Raw genomic sequence first — 20,192 nt, 5'->3', positions numbered from 1 at the left:
ACTGGAGCAGGCAAGGGAGGAAGGTGAACCAGTTTAATTAATAGGGTTCTGCTAGTGCAGGTTTATTTTGACAGAAGAGGATAATGAAATCTCACAGCTGCAGCTCTGCTGACAGATCTGTGTGTAATAATGTCTGGCATGGGGTGGTAGTGAGCAGATGGAATTGGTAACCTCTTTGGCAAGTACAGCTGTCCTTGGCATAGGAAACATGATAGCCTTTAACATCCCCATCAAGACCCTTACGGGTCGATGTAGGATGGCTCTAGGGGTCTGTGTGACAGTTGGCCTGGCTTTGCAGACTGGTCACCTTTAACTTGTCATCATCAAACCTTGATAAGCTTACTTATGATAGTTCTTGTCTTATCTTTGGACATTCTGTGTCTTAAATATTAAAACCTAATTGAAATTAAAAGACTGAAGAGTCCACAGGCCAGGGTTTCTCTTAGAAGTCTTTCTAATTTGCCTGTGGGATAACGATTGGAGAGCATCACTAAATGAGGCTCAAAGCAGACTTGTGGCTGTCTGCATGCAAAGATTTTTTTCTGGTCAGGACCCTTAATATTGTATAATTCATTCAACATCTAGAAGTATGTGACAGACTAATACCCCTCAGAGTCAACACTTCTAGTTAGTCTGATTAAACAATGTACTGGAAATACATATTATTAACATGCATGGAGTCTGCTGTGCTCCCAGTTTTAGACTCTGGGTTTTGGTTTAATGAGATCTCTGTACTGTAACTTGATAAGCAGTGCAATAGAAAAATATTAACAGTAGCAGAAATGAAAGCAAGTAGCTATTTTTCCTCATTCAAGTCAATTATGAGGAATGTAAAGCTTGCTTCTTACCTATCAATTATTAATAAACATAGTTAAACTCTCCCATGCTAAAAACTTCTTGTGTAACTTTTCCTTCAGCTATCCCAGATCACAATATATGAGCAAACACCAGTTCCAACAGACATAATGCAAGGTAGGAAAATACTCTCTTGAATACGCACTTCTCTGAAAACAGGCATAAAGAAAAATAGCTTACTTTTTAGAGTCTGAAAGGGAGTACAGCTCTTGAATTCATGTCCCTTTTCTCTACAACCAGGACTTATCTAGAGCACGCTGTATTATTTTTCTAGTTTGTGTTTGCATGTTCTTCCCATGAGGATCCATTTGTGAGACAGTGGGGATAACATACACCAATGACCTGTTTTTAATATGTAGTTAATACTCTGTTAGTGTGTGTTTTAACCTGTATTACCTTTTGGCTTAGTGTTTAAATCCGACAAAGAGGAATGGGGAATATGTGTGAAGCAGTTTAGCTGGAGTCAAAGCAGAAGTGGGTTAAATATGGGAGATTTAAACTTCTGGCTCTGGGCTTCTCCTGTGTTTGGAGCTCAGCAGGAGCTGGGACCTCCTTCCTTTTCCCATGGCAAGATCTCTGCATTGCCTGGTGCACCTACTGAGCAGCAAAAAGGGACAGGGTAGCAGCGAGGGTGCCAGCCTCACCTATTTCAAGGACCTAATGTCTCCCTGCAGCTCTGGTAAGAACACAGGGCTGGAAGCTGAGAACTCCAGGCACCAGTTCTCCCTTTTCACGATGTACAAGCGGAAGCTTCAAACCAAAATAAGGCACTCATCTTTTCCTTTCCTACCAAACACTTTGGGGTGTTACTGGAAGGATCAAAATTTCATATTCTATTCCTGACTGTCAGTGGTTTCCTATGTAGCCTTGAGCCAAACATGAAACAAAATCTTAGATCATATTAGTCACTTTTATGGCAGCACTTCTGAGATGTGTGAAGATTAATTGATTAATGCTGGTAAATTCCTCACAGGTTATTGGGCACAATTGCTTATTCAACTCCCTGAGAACATTTTTGTTCTAGTTGTCAGCTGCTCTCAGGAGCACACGTATTGGCGCTACTGTTGGGATGAATCAGAAGCTGAATCTTCAAGTGTTCTTAAAGTTCATTGTTTGCATGCTAAACAGTCCTCTGTATTGCTGCTCAATGAATTGTGTCAGGAAAATGACTACATAAACACTAAATTATAAGATCAGCGACAAAATGCAGCCTGATTAAATAGCTCTTTTTTAAACCTATTAGTAAATCCTGAGTGGTTGAAACAATTCTCAACTTCATTCTCACCAGGTACAGCTGATCAGAATGTAACCAGCGCTGAATGGCTTGAAATGGTTAAGCTGCACACAAACACCGGCATGTGATTAAATAGAGAGAAAAGGAAACTTGAGGTGGTGATGGTTTCATTTCTTTGAAATTCAAGCTCGGGTTTCACCATGTGGCATTTCCACTGTTCAGACAAAAAACGGTAAGTGACGTTTCGAAGCAGAGAATCCAGCTCTAAACAATATGTAACACATTTAACATATAAGGTGAATCATAATCACTTCAAGTGGGATGAAAATATGTGTGTTTTCAGGGTAAACTGCTCGAGTTGAAGGTGAGGAGTCAAACCATAACTAATCATTCATGTCTTAAACTGACATGCTTAAGTCTCTTGAGATCTTGAGTACATTTATTTGCACAGAAGGACTTAAACATTGCAGCTAACTTAGTTTGCGTTCTGGGAATGGCTTAATGCTCACAGACCCGGGGAGCAAGCACTCACTTGGTCCTGCTCCAAATTCTGCCTGTAAACCATGTGCTCAGCTGCCAGGCAAATGAGCTCCTCTTAGACTTGTAATTCTCTGTGCTGGGGTCATCAGGACTCTTGTGACCCAACTGTCTGACTTTGGAATAAAAGAAATAAAGCACAGCACTGAACTCTCACGAGGTTCCACCTTGGGTTTTTGAAAAGCCTTTATCAGTTACATACTTGAGGGTTCGTGCCCCAGGCTAACAAATGTCAAAAGCAATCTATTAAGCAAACTTCTGTTAAGCAAGTCAGTAAAGTTGGTGGTGAATAGGTGGGTGTAAACAGAGCTGCTCAGAGGCACAAGAAAGAGATCTTCAAACATTGGGATGGTGGGATAGGAGCCATGAGGAGGAATCACTGAAATGGTTTTTATTGGGCTCAGAGGCTTGTTTTACTACTTACACTGCCCATGGGGCCTAGAGAAAAGGTTTTTAACATACATGGAAGGCCTGTTTTCTTCTGTGATTTGATCTCCTTGTGCCCCTGTATGTACAAGTCTCTTCCTCATTACCCTGAAGATGTGCTTCTGGAAACAGGCTGTGCAGAGAGGTGGGCTGGATACTAACGCTTCACTTACTTGCTGCATCTCTGAAGGTTTGCAGCTGAAACTGTGATTAGGAATGCAGCTAAATGTAATGTCTTAAGCAGCCTCATATTGAACCACATTGGCCAGGTTTTGATAAAGGCTGATTAAGTCATTTTTTTTTTCTTTCAGCAGTCAGACTACATGAGGAAAATGATGCTAAAAGAGAAAAGTAGAATTTTTTCTTGGCTGAGCTTTTCTTTCCCCTATGAGAAAAGAAGACTTTCACACAAAAGCTGTGTAGGATCTGATAATGCCAGCTTTGGTTTTCAATTACATATTTTTCTCTATTCGTCCCTCAAAGGAATTGATAATGCCATCCTTAATAAAATCTAGTAGAAAAATGTTTGTGTGTGTGAAAGGAAGGTGACTCCTTGTGAGTATTCCTGAAAAGGTAATAAGGAATCTTGTTTAGATATATGCACTTAAATTTCTCCTGTTAAAATGTTTCTTTGCTATGGTTTTAGCTCTGCATTTGGTTTTTGATGGTGTGTTTTACAGTGGGATTTAATTAGTATTTATCCCTAAGTTCTGTACTTGATAATTTAATGTTAGGATGATATGTTGGCTCTTGATGGCTTCAGAGTGCATTGGATATGCTCATACAGTATCCTCACATTGGCTCCCCTCATGCTTTATGTTGATCTTTTGCTGCCTTCAGTAGGGTTTTGGTGGTATTTCAGAAGTATTTCAGAAGTGTCACATCTCCCCCCTGCTCTCCCCCTCAACCTGCCAGTGATGTCAAATTATTCTCCACAGGATCTGCCCAGTACCATCATCCTCCTTCTCCTTTCTTGGTAAGCAGTGGAGTAGCAAAGAGCTATGATGTTGAGGATGCTGCAGTCTCAGATAGCATCCCACCACTGTCCTAACAGTGGCTCTCACCAAATTTGGGCTGATTTCTCCCTTATATTTCTGCAGTGAGGATTTTCTTTACCATTTGACTTTGGGAAGTGTGAGGGATGCTCACTTCTGAAAAAAGATCAGCACACAGCACGGAATGTTTAGTTAGCTGAGAAATATTTCCAGTAAGTCATCAGTTTGGAGGTCTGACCTTAGTACATTGTGGAGACACATAGTACATAATGGTCTGACCATAGTACATAATGGAGTTATCTCTCCATTTTATAGTAGTATAGTAGCTTTTTTCAGATGTACTATACCTATATACTCTAGTAAACTGTCCACAGGAATTGTTAAAGGTTCTTTTTTTTTTTTTTATAAGTAAAATAAGTATTAGCATTTGTTAAAAATATGTAGAATTAACACAAATACCAGTCAATAGGTGTATTGTTTCAAGTATAAGATAAATACAGGACGAGGTCTCAATAGTTCTTGTTTCTTGTTTCTTTGCTATAGTTGGGTGTTCTGGGAAAAAGGTTTTAGCTTACTATGAATCTATCAAATAGAGGAAAGAGGACCATGAGTAGATCAAACAGGGAAAGCGCCTGCAGGGGCTGAGTAGTACTGAGTCACAACATCCACCAGCCTTCACAGGAACGAGAACCCAGATGTGACTTCTCTTTTAGTATCTCTTAACAATAGCATGTCTCAGTGAACAAGCGAAACCAATACTGTTATAGAACAAGTTTTTTTTCAGCTCTGTTAATACCTTCTCAATAATATTTTCCTTCTAGTCCCCTCATTGTAGTATTTTCCCAGCAAGGCACACAATGAACGTGTGCTGATCTCCCACCTTTTCTAAATGAACTGTTGAAGGACAAATATAAGCAGTGACCTGGTCCTGATGGGACAAACACAAAGGCCTCGCGTAGTTCCCATAAGTGGCACGTTCCAAGGCAGATGGAGCAGCTCTCACCGAAGACACCTTCATATTTAGTCAGAATTGAAGCCAGTTACATGATGATTTCCAAGAGAATAATATTTCTCAGGCTAATCTTTTTCAGACCCCACAGTTGGGTAGTCATGTAACAGTTAACGGATTCATCTTTCTATTGCCAATAACTCACAGCAAGCTCTTCTCACTTAGCTGCATGTTGGGTACAAGAATTTAATTTTTGCCTCTCTGTCTTCCTCCCATTGCATCCAAGGAGCACTGTTACATTTCATTTTGGCAGACACACGCACAAGCTGCTTTTCTTACTACTCCAGAAACCATCAGTCTTCTCTATTAGATTGCCCTTGGGCATGCTTACAATTTTTTCCTCTCTTGGCTGTAGTCTGTGACAAGACATGCACAGAACTATTTTTGATAAACATTTTTTTGGGATCACAGAACTAACAGAAAAGTGTTTTGAAGACTATGCTCTTGTTCCAGACTTTACCTAGTTATCTGAATCTGATACCTTTCTCGGTTTAGATGAAAGGATGGCAACAATATTAGCAGGACAAGGTTTTTCTTCTCTGCTTCCACTTTAGGTGGTTGATTAGTTTCCTGTTCTCTGCCAGCTTCCCCTTAAATTTTTCATTGCAAGAGCTAAGTGTGAAACGGCTAAGTAAAACTGCATTTAGCAAAGTTTTGGGAGTTATAAGCACTTTAGAAGTTGCTGCAAACTTCTTGATGTAATTTTGACCACAATAACTTAACGGTGTTTTTGAGGCTGTGCTGGGACATCAGGATCTGATCAAACACAGTGCTTTCAAGAGGCAAAATAAAGCTTTGCTATTTTTTCCCTTGATCCTGTAAAATTGCTCATGTGTCTAAAGCAATAATCTTACCACTCTGTAGCTCCTTGCTCCTGATGTTGTGGAACCTTATGAGACTGTGCATGTGTATGAACTCTCTCCCGATTGGGTTGAACAAAATGAATAATGGTCTTTATGGTTTTCCCCATGTTCTTATTCAATGGCTAGTGGAATGATTCTTTGCACTGTGACAAACCCTTCCCACATGTGCATGCCAACTTCTGTTTTGCAATGGCGCAGCACAATTGCATCACCAAGTTTCAGTAGATGACAGGAGGTGAGCGTCACTACGTCAGCTAGGCTCTTGGACAGCATGCAATTTCTGTTGATCGGGGTGATAGGTATGGAAGGTAAATTCCGGCACTAAGCTCTTTATTTCTTCTTGTCTCGTTGCTTTGCACCTCATGCAGTGATAACACGTTCAACCGAGGTTAAACATCACAGGTGGGAGTGGTGATGTGAACCAAGAAGGTGTGTGGTGGAGAGTGAGAGCTGGAGTTCTTCAGAAACAAGCTGGGGGTGCAGGAGCTGCTGGGCAGCGTTTGCTCTTTGACGCTGTAACACACTTATGAAGAAACACGTGTGGGACCTTGTTTCAGCTGCAGACGTGCCAGGTAAGCAAATCATCTTGCCTGGTCCTGCCTCAGTTTCTTTGCCTGGGATGCACAGCTGCGATTCTTGGCCCCTTTTTTAGGCACCTGGACACGCAGCCAAGGAAAAGCCTTCACGTGGCAGGGTTGCTGCTCCCTTTATTTCCCTTTGCCTGCAGTCATTATGTACTTTCCAGCTCCACCCTCACCCAGGAGAGTGCTGCCAGCCCCCTGCCCTCCGCCACCACCTTCCCTATGGCTTTTGAGACAAAACCCCCGGGCTTTTGGATTTGGACGGGGGAAACAGTGAAGGGGAAGGCGGGGAAGGGTGAAGGCTGGAGCTGGGGATGCTTCCGGGGGCTGGTGGTGGTGCTCCGAGGGAAGTGATCCTCGGAGGGGACATGGGGTGGTGCAAGGGTGATGGGGGGTGTCCTAAGGGGAAAAATGCACTAGGATGCTCGGAGGGGGGGGGCGGGATGCGGTAAATCCAGGAGGTTCCGGAGCGGAAAGCGCTCAGGGAGGTGCCGGCAGCGGGACCGCCCCGGGGGTGGTGGCGGTGACAGCGACACCAACACGTGCCCGCCCCGGGACCGCGCTCATAGCAGCGTGTAGAGCCGAGGGGAGCCGTGCGGAGATGGGCGGCCGAGGGATCCCCGCGGGTGTGCCCGGCACGCAGGTAACCCCGCTGCGCCGGGGGTGGGAGCGGGCTCTTGCCGCGGGGCTCGTTGCTGCCTGGCACCGGCTACCGGCGGCTCTGCGGCTTGGCCCGTCCTGTCGTGCTGCTTTGGGTACCGAGGGCATGCACTTAGGGAGAAAGACCACAGCTGGATGTAGGAGTGTGTGTGTGTGGGGGTATTTATTTATTTATCTATGTTAATGCTTTTTATGTTGTTGGTTTGGTTTTTTTTTTTCCTCTTATTTATGTTTGGGGTGGTGGCGGTTTTTTTGTTTCTGAGAATCAAATAGGTTGCAAAAAGATCTTTAAGACCATCAAGTCCAACCTTAGCCAGGACTGCCAAATCCACCACAACCCTGGAGACTTCGTGGATTTTGCCCATTTCGTGCCAGCCAACTTGCTGCCCTTGGTCATGCTTTCCCAGCTATCCAGGAGATCTAACTTAATAGTGGAAAGCTCGTGGTTACTTTGTGCTCCGCTGTGTAATGCTTTAGTGATGCTGCATGGGACACTTGGACCTTGGGTGAATGTTTCTGTTGTTGTTTATGTGAGAAAATTACCCTCTCCTTTCCCAGCCAGCTTTCCCTGAACTGATTCATCCCTGTGTGTACTTGCTTACTGAAATTTATTTGGTTGGTTGTGGACTTTAGCTAAAGAAATAAGCTACTTAATAATAATAAAATGATCCCTAAAATGAAAGCAAACAACAAAGAAGAAACACGCACACAAGTGCAACAATGCAGCAAAGGTGCTTTAACGGTACCTCTGAGGGAACTTGAACATGTAGGGTATAATTCTTTTTTAAAAAAAATCTGTTCATATGCTTGTAATGAGAAATATTGTAATTTTTCAGTGATGTTCCCATAGCACAACTATGCAACTGGAAAGAAACCAGTTGGTGCTCCTAGTTTTATGACAGTCAGTGTTCAGAGCACACTTGAAGCTGAATTACTACCATGTGGCATTAAGAAAGTAGAAATTCTCACCTGGATAATTTTGTATTAATTTTCCATGGTTAAGCTGTAAAATTTGTCATGTATTTTACAGCGATTTTGGTTCATTCTCAGGAGATGATACTGTTCAGCGGGTATATCTAGCTGTCAGAATGAATGAGTGGATTTGAGTGATAATCTTGTTTGCTATCTTGCTGCTGCTCAATAACATCACAAAACAGCGTATCGTAAAGCAAATAGACTTTAATATGATGTAGTCTGAAGATGATTCAGTAGGTGTAGTTTCATTTTGCAGTTGATGTGTGAAGAAGAAAACAGCACAGAGAGGAAATGAATTCTGCGTAATAAATTTTTTGGCACTTAATTTTTTTTTTTTTCATGGGACTGGTAAATTTCGTGCTGTCAAGAAGTTTTAAACTTTGATTATATTGGAGAAGCTACAGAATAGTTTGTAGTTTTGTGTAATCCAGGTGTTAAGAAACAAGGGCAGGAAGAGGGGTACAGCTGTCATTGACAGTCAGTGCAAGGCCAGTGCATAAGACAGTAAGAGGACTGGAAACATTGCTTAGCATGTCCTTTGAGGTAATTATACTATAAACTGGATCAACTTAACTGCAGGTTGTTTTTTTTTTTTTTCCAGTGGCTTTTGCATTTAATAATACAAGCAGCAGCTTTCCAACTAACTGCACTGATGCGATTCCTCGTACTTGAACAGATAGTTATTCAAAAATGTACCTGCTCAGGCAAGAAATGCTCCTGAGGAGAATGGCAGATGTGCTTTGTATGTTGAAGTTCACTGGGATTTGGGGCTGCCTGTGATGGAGCTGGTGTTGAGCTGTAGGTTTGGGATGAGGGATAAACCTCACTCCAGAAAGTTCCCAGTTCTTCCTACTTTGATTTTCAGGCAGTGTTGAGTGTCTGCAGCTGCTGCTTTAGTCTGCATTGTGCTGATTTCCCTTCTTATCTCTAACACTAATTTCTTATTGATAGCTGAAGGTTGCCATGAGACCTTCACCACTGGGTGTGAACTTCATGTGGGACATGTATGAAGACAGGCTGAGAAAGTTGGGGCTGTTCAGCCTGGGGAAGACAAGGCTGCGTGGAGACCTCATAGCAGCCTTCCAGTACCTGAAGGGGGGCTATAAGGATGCTGGGGATGGGCTCTTCATTAGGGACTGTAGTGACAGGATAAGGGGTAATGGGTTAAAACTTAAACAGGGGAAGTTTGGATATAAGGAAGAAATTCTTTACTGTGAGGGTGATGAGGCACTGGAATGGGTTGCCCAGGGAAGCTGTGAATGCTCCATCCCTGGGGGTGTTCAAGGCCAGGTTGGACAGAGCCTTGGGTGGGATGGTTTAGTGTGAGGTGTCCCTGCCCATGGCAGGGGGGTTGGAACTAAATGATCTGAAGGTCCTTTCCAGCCCTAACCATTCTATGATTCTACGAAATAGGCAACAGCTTGTGCTGTCAATTTCTTAGGAGAACTGCAGGTTTTATGTGTTTTGGTCGCTCATTTCTATACCATGAACTAAGGACTGGGCTTTGGATTTCAGTCTGCCAAGGAACAGAGAGAAGGGGGTCTCTCATCTCCATGCTGGTTGTGGTCCCTCTGCCTGGGCAGCAGTCTGCTGGCATGGGAGAGAAGGAAGCTTTACCTTAGCAGAGGAGAGGAAAGCATGCTAAATATGCTCTGAATTTCCTCCACGCCTTTTCCATCCTCGAGTGGAAAATTGCTCCCAATTTCCTCAGATTTGGAGGATTGACATTGGCACCCTTCCCACATTCCCATTTTACTTCCAGTTGTATTTATTAGATAACACAGTTGCATAGAAGCTTGTTTATAAGCAAAAGGAACATTTTTCCTCAATCTCTTCCTACCAGAGTTAAGCAGTGAGATGTTCCCTTGGTCCCAGGGGGCTGTTTCTCAAGACTAAATTGGTCCTTGCAGGATTGTGAGGATGTTAGAAGCCTGAGTGCCTAGAACTTTGATTTGAAATTGAGTATTGGCATAACAGCTGCACCTGAGTGCACCTCTATTTTCTAAGATGTTTATGCTAGAAAATCAAATCATAGAAGCAGAAGGAATATTCATATTTAGGTTATTTGTGTCTAAAGGCATTCTTTCTGTATTCCCCATTGCCTTACGTGTGAGGGTCCTAATGAAGACTGGGAACGATAAGAGAAGCCGAGATTAATGTCCTGTGTTTTATCAAATGATCGATCGCCTTATTATATGTTTAGCATTTTCTCTCTTGAAATTAGTTTGGGTGTAACTACAGGTTCACCAGCATTGCCACAGAGTGGGGTGATTGTTGTGTGGGCAAGAGGTTTTGGTCCAATTTAGGGATCGGTAATAAGGAAGTCTTGTTAATGGAGATTTTGTGTTAGATGTTCTCCATCCTTCCCTGGATCTTTGGTGCCATAGTAAGGCACTATGGATGTATTCAGACAATTCACTTATCTCAGACCATTCCCCCACCCTCCCGCCCCCCCCAAAGATCTTGTATGCTTGCTTTGTGTGGCAGTCCAGTTGTTTGGATGGTATAGCACTAACCAGGCTCCTTGAATGATCTGTGATTTTCAACTAAGAGGAATTATTAGAGAGGATAAGGCAGAAGTAGGCAAATCTGAGTGATACGGAGTAAATATATAACCATTATTTGTAATTTCAAATAACTCCAAATTTTAAATAAGTGAGAATGAATGAGTAAAAGTAGATGATTTTTTTAATAAGGTACTTATCAGTAAAAGGAGATACTATTTCACAGAAGCACAGTTTATCTGTGGAACTCGCTACTGCAGTATCTTTCTGTTGCATACGAATTTTAAAAGTTGTTAGGCAAATTAATAGAGAAAAGGTATGCTAGGACTTAATCACAAAGGTGCAGGTACAATTTCTAGTGAAGCAGTCCCTACATCCCAGATTACTGGAAGCCAGGAGATTATTTTGCAGGTAGAATCATGATAATTTCCTGACTTTATATTCTTTTAGCATCTACTTTTGGTCAGTTAGAGGCAGCTTAATGGGCTAAATTGCTATTTGGAGTGATGTAGTCCAATTGCATGATATACGTGATGAAAATTTAGATGAGTTTTTCTCAGATGACCACTGCTTTGTCCAGAACAGTTCCATGCGGGCCAGTGTTAGATATAACTTCAATTTTCACACTTAGGGGAAAACCTGCAGTAAATAATGTGCTTAGTGCTGTGTTTCCTTAAGTTTTGATGAACTGCCTATTTGTAACCATCTGTTAAGAGCACAGATTGAGCTGACATATTTCAAGGCTACGCAGCTGCTGCAAAGCTTTTGTTACTTTATCACTGGTGAAATAATTGGATTATTGTGTGAAAATCTGGAGGATGTTAAGATTTGGGTTTGATTTCTGTTTTCTTAAATGTATACTGCTTTTTTTTTTTTTTTTTAAGGAAGTTTATTTCTTTTTTTTGTTAGCTTCACATAAGCAATCTCCCGACCTGTAGGCATTGTTTTAACCTTTGGTTTTGATGCTTACACCACCTCCTGTTAAACCTGCATCAGGGCTGATGATGATGAATTGTGTGTATCTTCACTTTCCCATTGGCTTCAGCTGCTGCTTCTGTAAGGAAAACAGACCTTTGAGCTGGGAGTCTTCAAGGCTGCTTGTGTAATTGGAGCTGCAGTGTTTCCAGTTTGGTTGTGTAGGTGTCTAGAAAGGACCAGAGAGGTTCCCTGTGTGGATATTTAGGATGCACAAGATACAGAGGAGAGCCTCTGGGTAGCACTCTCTGGTGGTCCTTAGCTAAAACTAGTTAGCTTGGTTGTTTGCCTCTGGTTTATGTTTGCCTCTGGTTTATGGTTGGTGTATGGTGAGAGTTGGAGCTAAGTGACCTACAGAGTGACTTTTCTGCCTGCTGTGATGGATGCCTGTTTCTTATGTATTTACACAGATGCTCCTTCACTAGCTTGTTTCCACTTTCCCACAAAAAACAACTTGCTAAAATACAAGCAATGTGAGTTTTGAGATCTTTGTTTTGTTTGTCTTTTGGGATGGGGTAAAAAAAAGGGATATCTTATTCATATCCTTCCTTTCTGGAAAGTACTTGTACCCTTGACATTTCTTCCTGTTGCCCATTCCTAGGAACTACATTTGCAAAAGTAAATTTTGCTTTACTGGAAACTTTAGGTTTGGTCAGACTTCATTGTTTTCCAAATTCTTGGAATTGTATGGCTTTGCTCTCTTAAGATCAGAGATAAGAGTTAATTTGGAAATGAAAGATTTCCGGATCCATGTGATACCATAAACTAAGAAGCAGAAGCAGCTCTGTCTTTTCAGGATTTGTGGGTGTGTGCTTTCATTCTTTGCTACTAAATAGGTAAGCCCTGCTCTAGAAGTAAGCTCTAACCAGGACATGGTCTATATAATCTATATTGCTTGATAATCTCTTAATGTAGATGGATGCAAATGAGGTGGCCATACTAATATATTTGTATTTGTTGCCATTGATGTGGAGGTGGCAATGATCTGGAGCTGTCAGCAAGGATGGGGTAGACTCTCTTAGATCATATTATCATGGCTGTAAGTTATTTTTAAAGCATTTGGGTTTAAGTGAGAAGGGATTATGGAGCTCAGATCTTTGAAATTTTATTGGATACAAGTTCCCCTTAAAATCCTATTAAACCTAATGTTTTTGACAAGTTAAATTAAAAATATCCAAATGAATGCAGTAACATAACTCATCTCCTTGTGACTGCTTCCCTGGGTTTCAAGTGGAATGTTTTTTTGCTGTCTTCCCTCATGGGAAACATCTGCAGAACCAAATGGCAAATAATTAATACTCATTCAATAGCAGGCTTTGTTCCCAGTTTCTTGTACTTGGAAACAATTAACTGTAGAGTTTTGTTTTGTCTTGTTTTTCTGTTTGAGTGCAAACATCTAATTCCAGTTACATATTTTAGTGGAGTCTGTAGAAATCCTGCTATTTGGGATTGTGGTTATAATGGTTTCCCCCACCCAAATTCAGATAGTGGCAATGGTGATAGTACCTTTTATTTTTTACTGTGTAAGTGACTGAATTTTGTTCAGGTTTGTAAAACTATGATTAAGGGCATCTGATTACAAGCTCAGGGAAGACATTTGCGTTTTCAAGTGCAGCCTGTTTCCTCCAGTTCAGGAAGTTTTCTGGTTCCCAAAATTAACCACACAACCCTGGTTACCTCATAGATTATTATTTTTTTTTTGCTAAGTAATACTGTCTGGCCTTTAATACTGAGCAGATGAAAGCTGAAAAAGATCAAGCATTCATCTACATAGGTGTAAAAGTTGTTCAAATCAGATAACTTCCAAACCTATTTATCTGGCTGCAAGCAGGTTGATTTAGGACACTTGGCTGTATCTGCTAGACACAGGTAACTAGAATGCGGATAGCTCTTAAATCCATTCAAAAGCATTACTGCATCTTTAAAGGCTTTTGTTGACACCTTGCAAAAGTTTTGGTCTGAGCTCTATGTGATTTTAATCCATTAACTAATCCAGAGTTTTAGGCAACATGGTTTAGTGTGAGCCATCCTTGCCCAGGGCAGGGGAGGTTAGAACTAGATGATCTTAAGGTTCTTTCCATCCCAAACCATTCTATGATTCTATAGTTATGATAGCTGAATTAAAATGCCTTTTAGTATTCACCAGAACTTAACATCCACGATTAGTAATTTGTCTTTTTTTTTTTTGTTATTTATGGGCTAAGTAGTCATAATTTAGGCATTAACATTTGAGAATACATGAATGGGGCACGATAATGACAAGTGTAGTGATCAGTTTGAGGTGTTCTAAAGTGTCTTGACTGGAGTTTTGTATGGATGAAAGGAGGATTAAAACCAAAAAACCCCACTGTGGATAGCAGTGTACAAATGAGCAGCCACTGTGGTTGGGCAGCATGGGCAGGGAGATACAGATACGCTTAAGGGAAGGTATTACCAAACATTACTCCTCCCTACTTATGGCAAATTTACCCTTGATGAATCAGGATCACAGTGGTTTTTAAGGACTCTGTAATGTGTTTTCCCCAATAAAACAGTTTGATTTTGACAGATGTTAACATCTTGGGTCCACCACCTCGATGTAACATGAAGCTTCCACTAGCTCTGTTTGGACCTAGGATGTGTGTTCTTTAGTCTGATGCAACTGAAATGGGATAAAAACAAACAAACTCAGGCTCTAAATGGAGAATCTCTTAAATTCTGTTAAAAATACCTCTCTGTTGGCATGAGACACCCAAGCCTCAACACAAAGGGTAAAAATCCCATAATTTTATGGTGTACAGTGAGAAGGAATAATGCACTTAAGGATGCATGCAAGTTCTAGTAGGAATCACTGGTCCGTAACAGTGTTCCTCAAAGTGTGGGGTGTTTCCTTCCTCCCTCTTCTTCCAAAATGCATTAAAGGGTGTGTAAATGATTAATGTGTTGTGCTTCAGGTGGTGAAGTGAGACGGGCATCAGACACTGCTGTGTGATATCCCCCTTTAGCCCTGACTTTGGGGCAACAGGTCCAGCAGCTGTTTTATGCAATGTGATGATGGTTATACTGTGTGAGGTCAAAGGTCCACGTCCCTAGGGCCTGATCTCTGACAGTCACTGACAGGGCATGTGGTTAGAACAGTGTTATATCAAAGAAGCCCTTACTGAGGCCTAGAGAGGACAGAATATTTTAGAAAATTCTGGGTTAGAAACAGAAAACACAAGAGGAAATAAGTGACTGGCACCCCAGTGTAATGCCAATGAGCCTAATTCCTACATAAAAGTTGCCTGTAGCTACAATGAGGACAAAGGTGTGCAAAATGAAAGCTACAGAGCATGTCTATCGTATCAATCAAATATCTTAGAAGAAATGAAAGTGAATTTTAAATTACTTCATCAAGCACAAGTAAGAAGCATAATACTAGCTCAGCTATGCTAGTGTTTCTGGTTCGGGGAGCTTTTCTGATTACGTTGCTTCCAGGAATGCACCAGAATTAACAAAACCATGCTTTACTATAGAGATGAGGTTCTCTGAACTTCTGCAGGTGAAATCTACAACAGCTCACTTAATGCATTGTAACAAATTCTTACATTTAATTTTTGACCATTTTATTCAAACTTAAATTAGTTACTGGATTAATAGTTTGTGGTTTTCTTTAAATGATGTCAATATTTAGGGGCTTCAGCTTTAGCAAACCAAACCCCCAGTGTTAAGACTCGGGAAATGCCAAAGTGTGGTTGCTGATGAGCATAAGTTCAGTTTGCCAGCTTTATCTGCTCTTGTCAATGGGAAAATAATGCTCAAACAGAACGCAGAGACAAGGTGAGTATTTCCAGTGCCGGGAGGCTGAAAACTCAAATGGTGTATGAAAAGATAAACCTCAAAGCTGGTTCTGTACTGTGACAAATGACTGGCATTTAGAGATGTGTGCTGGCATAAATTTTAGTCCCTCCAATTGGGAAAAAGAAAAGTTTAAAGAAGTCTTCAGGTTTATGAAGCCATTTATGTGCTGAACATTTTACTGTCGTGAGTTCAGGGGAGCAGTGTGTTCGTTTCTAGTTGCGTGCATTGGCTTTCTCATATGTAAAGTACTAAGTTATTGTTCAGGATTCAATTTTTTCACCGGAATCACAGCTATGAATAAGGAGGATGAAGCTCCTTTAGTGCAGGAGAAAGGTGTCTTGATGCATTGGTTGCTTTTCTGTGTAGAACAATCTTGCTAATGGAAGTTTTGGCATTTTTTTTACCCAGAAGTTAGGCTTAAGAGGTGCTTTCTTGGTGCTAGTGACTAGTTTGTATGTATCTTTTTGATGTTGGTTATTATCAGACTAGGTGTTTTGCTGCTTAACTTTATGAAGTTAGCCATATAATGTATGGCCTAGTCTTATTATCTAAGCTGCTGTCATCTGTAAAAGCATAACTTATTACTGAAAGTTAAAATTCCTCTTAAAATTGCCTTTTTCCCCCCTTTCTATAGCAGGATTTAGAGTAACTTTGTAACTGGATTTAGAGTAGCTGATGACCCATGAAGTCCATTAAAATGTTCATGTATTTTGAAATAGAATTATGTGGGGGAGCTTTGTCTTTAAGTTATTGTGCTTGTAACATGGGTGTGAGTATGCAATGGTTCTGCACATAGTCGATTTCTTAGAGACTGAAGAAATACTGTGTGTCTTCCAGCAATACATCCCTAGAAAAACACACTGGTGACAATGAGGGGGTTTTGTTGTCTCTCCACAAATAAGCACTTGTTTACCAGTTAACAGCCTGGAGGTCAGACACAGATTCATTGTGGCTATGAGTAAGTGTCTTCTGAGGCTGAGGATCTGATGACTGCTTTGAATGCTAAATATTTGTTTTATTCTTCAATTAAAGTCCCCTGTGCTTCTCACAGGCTTTCAATTTCACTTGTGGTTGTGGTCTCTGTGCTGTTAACTGAGTGAAAACTGTGTGTGATAGTGCAGGAGATGGCACTGAAACCCTCAAACATTTGGCTTCACCAAGAGCTTCCAAAGGGCTTTATTCATATGTGGGTTTTCCAGTCTCCCTTTCAGCTTTCTCAGTGGTGATGCACGACCCCAGATATCCAAGTGCAGTGATTTTCTGTAAGGCAACTTGTGGTTCTTGCAGAAAATGATGATTATTACTGGTGCAATTCTCTCATTCAGTGATACGCTACAACACACCAAACCTCTATTTTCTTTAGGGGCAGTTGCCTTCAGTCTCCTGCCTTTGTGAATTAGGAGACTGTAAAAGTACTGGTTCATTTTGTCTACGGAGATACCCAACCTGTGCTGAGATGTTAAACGTGAAAGGACATTTAATCACACAGGTCAATACAGATTCAGAGTAATCTTAACTCTCCTGTGTATCCAGCTTTAACTGTGATCTCTGGCCCTGGCACGTGCCACATTGCTGTTGGGAAGAGGAACCTGCTGTAGTAAGGAAGGAACGAGGGCAAAATGCATCAGCCTGCTTAGCACGAGCTTTTGTCCTGTTCAAGTTTCATCAGGCCATTTCTGTGGATCAAAAGTGTTCTGTTTAGGCCACTTCGATAAATCATTGTTAAATAAAGAACCATGCGGAGCTTTTAATAGGTCTTTCCTATACAGCCCCATTGAGTTTTGTTAAGTAGTGTGACAGTAATAGTAGCTATTTAGGGAGCATTGCAGGCTCACACTCCAGTAATTTGCATAATAAACATTAACTTCATATGTGACTTAAGTGCTAGTAAAAGGCACTGGCTGATTTGGCCTCCAGTGGAAATGAGTCTCCAGTTTCCTTCCTAGGTTTGTTTTCCCTGAGAGTTATGAAAAGGGATGGTCTATTTCTGTGCACCTCTTGTTATAAAAATATACCTTTTGTTATAAAAGAGATGAGCATAGGCTTGAAGGAGAGAGTGAGGAGGAAGGAGGCTGCAGGGCTCCACTGGAGCTCCTCTTGATGGGCGCCAGCTCTTGCAACACTTTGCCCGATTTCTCCCAATCTTGTGTTGCTCTTCATGTCAGCCCTGATAAATCTCTCATTTCTCTATTTATTTTAGAGCTTTACTTATCTCACTCTTACTCTGCTTGTACTTAACAGCTCTCCTTCCCCTATCTGCTCATCTGTTTTTCCTCTTCCCTTGCTCCTGGAGGTGTTCTGCTTCAGGTACTGCCTTTCCCAGGGATCACCTGAATTGATTGGGAGTAATAAGGCAAGTTTATAAAACAAACCTAGCCAGTGGAGAAGAATCATAGAATAGTTAGGGTTGGAAAGGGCCTCAAGATCATCCAGTTCCAACCCCCCTGCCATGGGCAGGGACACCTCACACTAAACCATCCCACACAAGGCTTCGTCCAACCTGGCCTTGAACCCCGCCAGGGATGGAGCACTGACAACCTCCCTGGGCAACCCATTCCAGTGCCTCACCACCCTCACAGTAAAGATCTTCCTCCTTATATCCAGTCTAAACTTCCCCTGTTTAAGTTTTAACCCATTACCCCTTGAAGCATCTTGATTATAAGCATGATCTCAGCACATGGCATTGTGCTTCCAGCAGCAGGATCTGTCACTCCAGGATCTTCCTTGGAGTCTGGTTTGATGTGCACCTCATCCCCTGTGGCACAGGGCTGCAGGAAGCAGATCTTCATGCATAGGTGTCCCCAGAGAGGTTTGATGCTCAAATGGTATGTTTGCACTGTGAAGATCACGTTTAATTGTACCAGCTTGGTACAGTGCCATGAATTAGATTGAAAAGATTGAAGGGGCCTTCTGGCTCGCGGAGGTATGATTGCAAGCTACAGTATTTTGAAAGAAGCTGAAAGCGTGGAAGAAACTTGTGAAATACCTTTTGTAAAGATACACCCAAACACTTCCTCCTCCGTTTCCCCCATACTCATCATTTTTCTTTTGGTTTAGAACAGACAGAAACAAAACAAAAGCAACACTTTTATAAGCTGAAGGCAGGTGCAGGGTTGGTTGGGTTTTTTTGGTAACTTTCACTATCAGATGCTATTTTAGGACGCTTGTAGCATCTGATCGTTCTGTTGCTTCTCACAGTTACTGTCTGCTCATAAACCTTGAGAAAAAAAGCTCTTCAGATTGTGCAAAAAGAGTCTCTAAGGAGTTCGAGCATCTCTGTTCCTCTCTTGTGTGATAAGTGGAGGAAGATGTGCTCATTTTGTGTGTTTGTGAAAGATGAAGCTCATCACATTAAAAAATGAAAGCTAAGTGTGGGATCAGAAAGCCCATAGCCTAATAACCAAGGGGTCTGTTAACCACCTCCCTGCCGCAAAACAACAAACCCAACCCTTAAAAAACCCCAACAAAACAAGTCTGTCTTAAGATGTGCCTGTATTATCTGCGTGTAATAAGTAGGCTTTTCTTAAGCTTTGTATTTACCCTGGATAGTATTAGTGATCTTCTGCAAGGACTGTAGATTTCTTTCAGTTTACATCAAGAAAATAAGGCTGCTTTATTTGGGCCTACTTATTTCCATTGAAGCATATAAAATTGTTATGAAGCAGTTGTGCTAATTTGGCTGACAGCAACAGGTCAAGTTCTTACTTTAAGTTTAGCATCCTACTGCACTTTGCAAATGAGTCTGTAACAATAGGGCAGCATAAAAGCAGGATCTGCATCAACTCACTTCACATCATTTGAAGCCCTACAGGGAAGCTTGAGCTCAAACACAGTGGCAAGATGTGGAAGCTGGCCAAGATGTAACCCTGCTTTTGCAGGGTAACCGATGCAATGAAGACTTAGCTACACTTCTGCAGTGTGCTCCCTTTGATGCTTGCTCGTACTAAAAGTAATTGTAATGCTGATTTCCCCAGGGTAATTACCCTATGCAGCATCAGATTGAAATCAGACGTTTTCTGGTGCCTTATCAAATTGAAGTTCAGGTATTTACCATATGCTGTAAAACTGAGCTGCAGGAAGAAAAGGTGTCTTAGTTTCTCAATATTGTGATGTATGTATCTAATTCAGCATCCTTGTTAGCTTCTGTGATCAGACCTAGAGAGGAATGGTTTCAGTCCCACGTCGGTCAGCCTTTCCTTTTGGACTTTCTTCTGCAACACTTGAAGGTGCTGATAATCCAAGGAACATCCTGCTCCTGGTAAAGTATTCTTTTCTTTTAAATGCTTTAAATAGCATATATATGAGCGTGGTTGGTGCTGGTTTGGAATCCTCCAGGATAAAATAGTAACTCTGAACAAAGGGTTACTTTATTGGAGGATATTGTCTTATCGCTGTGGCTGTTGATGCTTATCATAAAGCTACTGTATTTCCAAATATCATAAGCTATTGCAAAGAAGAAAGTGTAGGTTTCTTTTTTAAAGTAATTATACTCATTAGTAATGTTTTATATTTGACTGTGTTCTAGACACAGTAATGAGAAAAAACTGCAGAATTTAGTATTATCTGTTACAGAAATAACCACCCAGCACATACAGCTGTTACTCAGCTGAGAGCTATTTTCCTGATATGAAGAATGATTTGATTTATGACTCCTAGAGCCAGACAATGGAGTTTATAGCAAAAAGCTGAAATGAAGGTGCAAAAAGAGGATCCCATTCCTTTCTCCCACTCCCTTATCTCCTTCTTGATGTCAGTGTTT

General features: G+C 41.3%; 1 protein-coding gene and 1 long non-coding RNA gene across 2 annotated transcripts in view; both read left to right on the top strand.

Annotated features, from left to right (window-relative positions):
* Nucleotides 1–6,421, top strand: part of LOC136018878 (uncharacterized) — a 33,205-nt gene extending 26,784 nt beyond the window's left edge. The window contains exons 4-5 of the long non-coding RNA XR_010614616.1: nt 2,144–2,321; nt 6,288–6,421. This is a non-coding gene — a long non-coding RNA (uncharacterized LOC136018878). The remainder of the gene's footprint in view (nt 1–2,143; nt 2,322–6,287) is intronic.
* A 634-nt stretch (nt 6,422–7,055) lies between these two features.
* The window catches only part of MCTP2 (multiple C2 and transmembrane domain containing 2), a 122,249-nt gene continuing 109,112 nt past the window's right edge, over nt 7,056–20,192 (top strand). Inside the window, exon 1 of the mRNA XM_065688306.1 lies at nt 7,056–7,143. The gene's annotated coding sequence lies outside the window, so the exon portion shown is untranslated. The remainder of the gene's footprint in view (nt 7,144–20,192) is intronic.

The sequence above is a fragment of the Lathamus discolor genome, chromosome 8, assembly GCF_037157495.1.
Source record: "Lathamus discolor isolate bLatDis1 chromosome 8, bLatDis1.hap1, whole genome shotgun sequence".
NCBI classification, from domain to species: domain Eukaryota; kingdom Metazoa; phylum Chordata; class Aves; order Psittaciformes; family Psittacidae; genus Lathamus; species Lathamus discolor.
The sequence above is the reverse complement of the archived record's forward strand: the minus strand, read 5'-3'. Positions and strand labels throughout refer to the sequence as shown.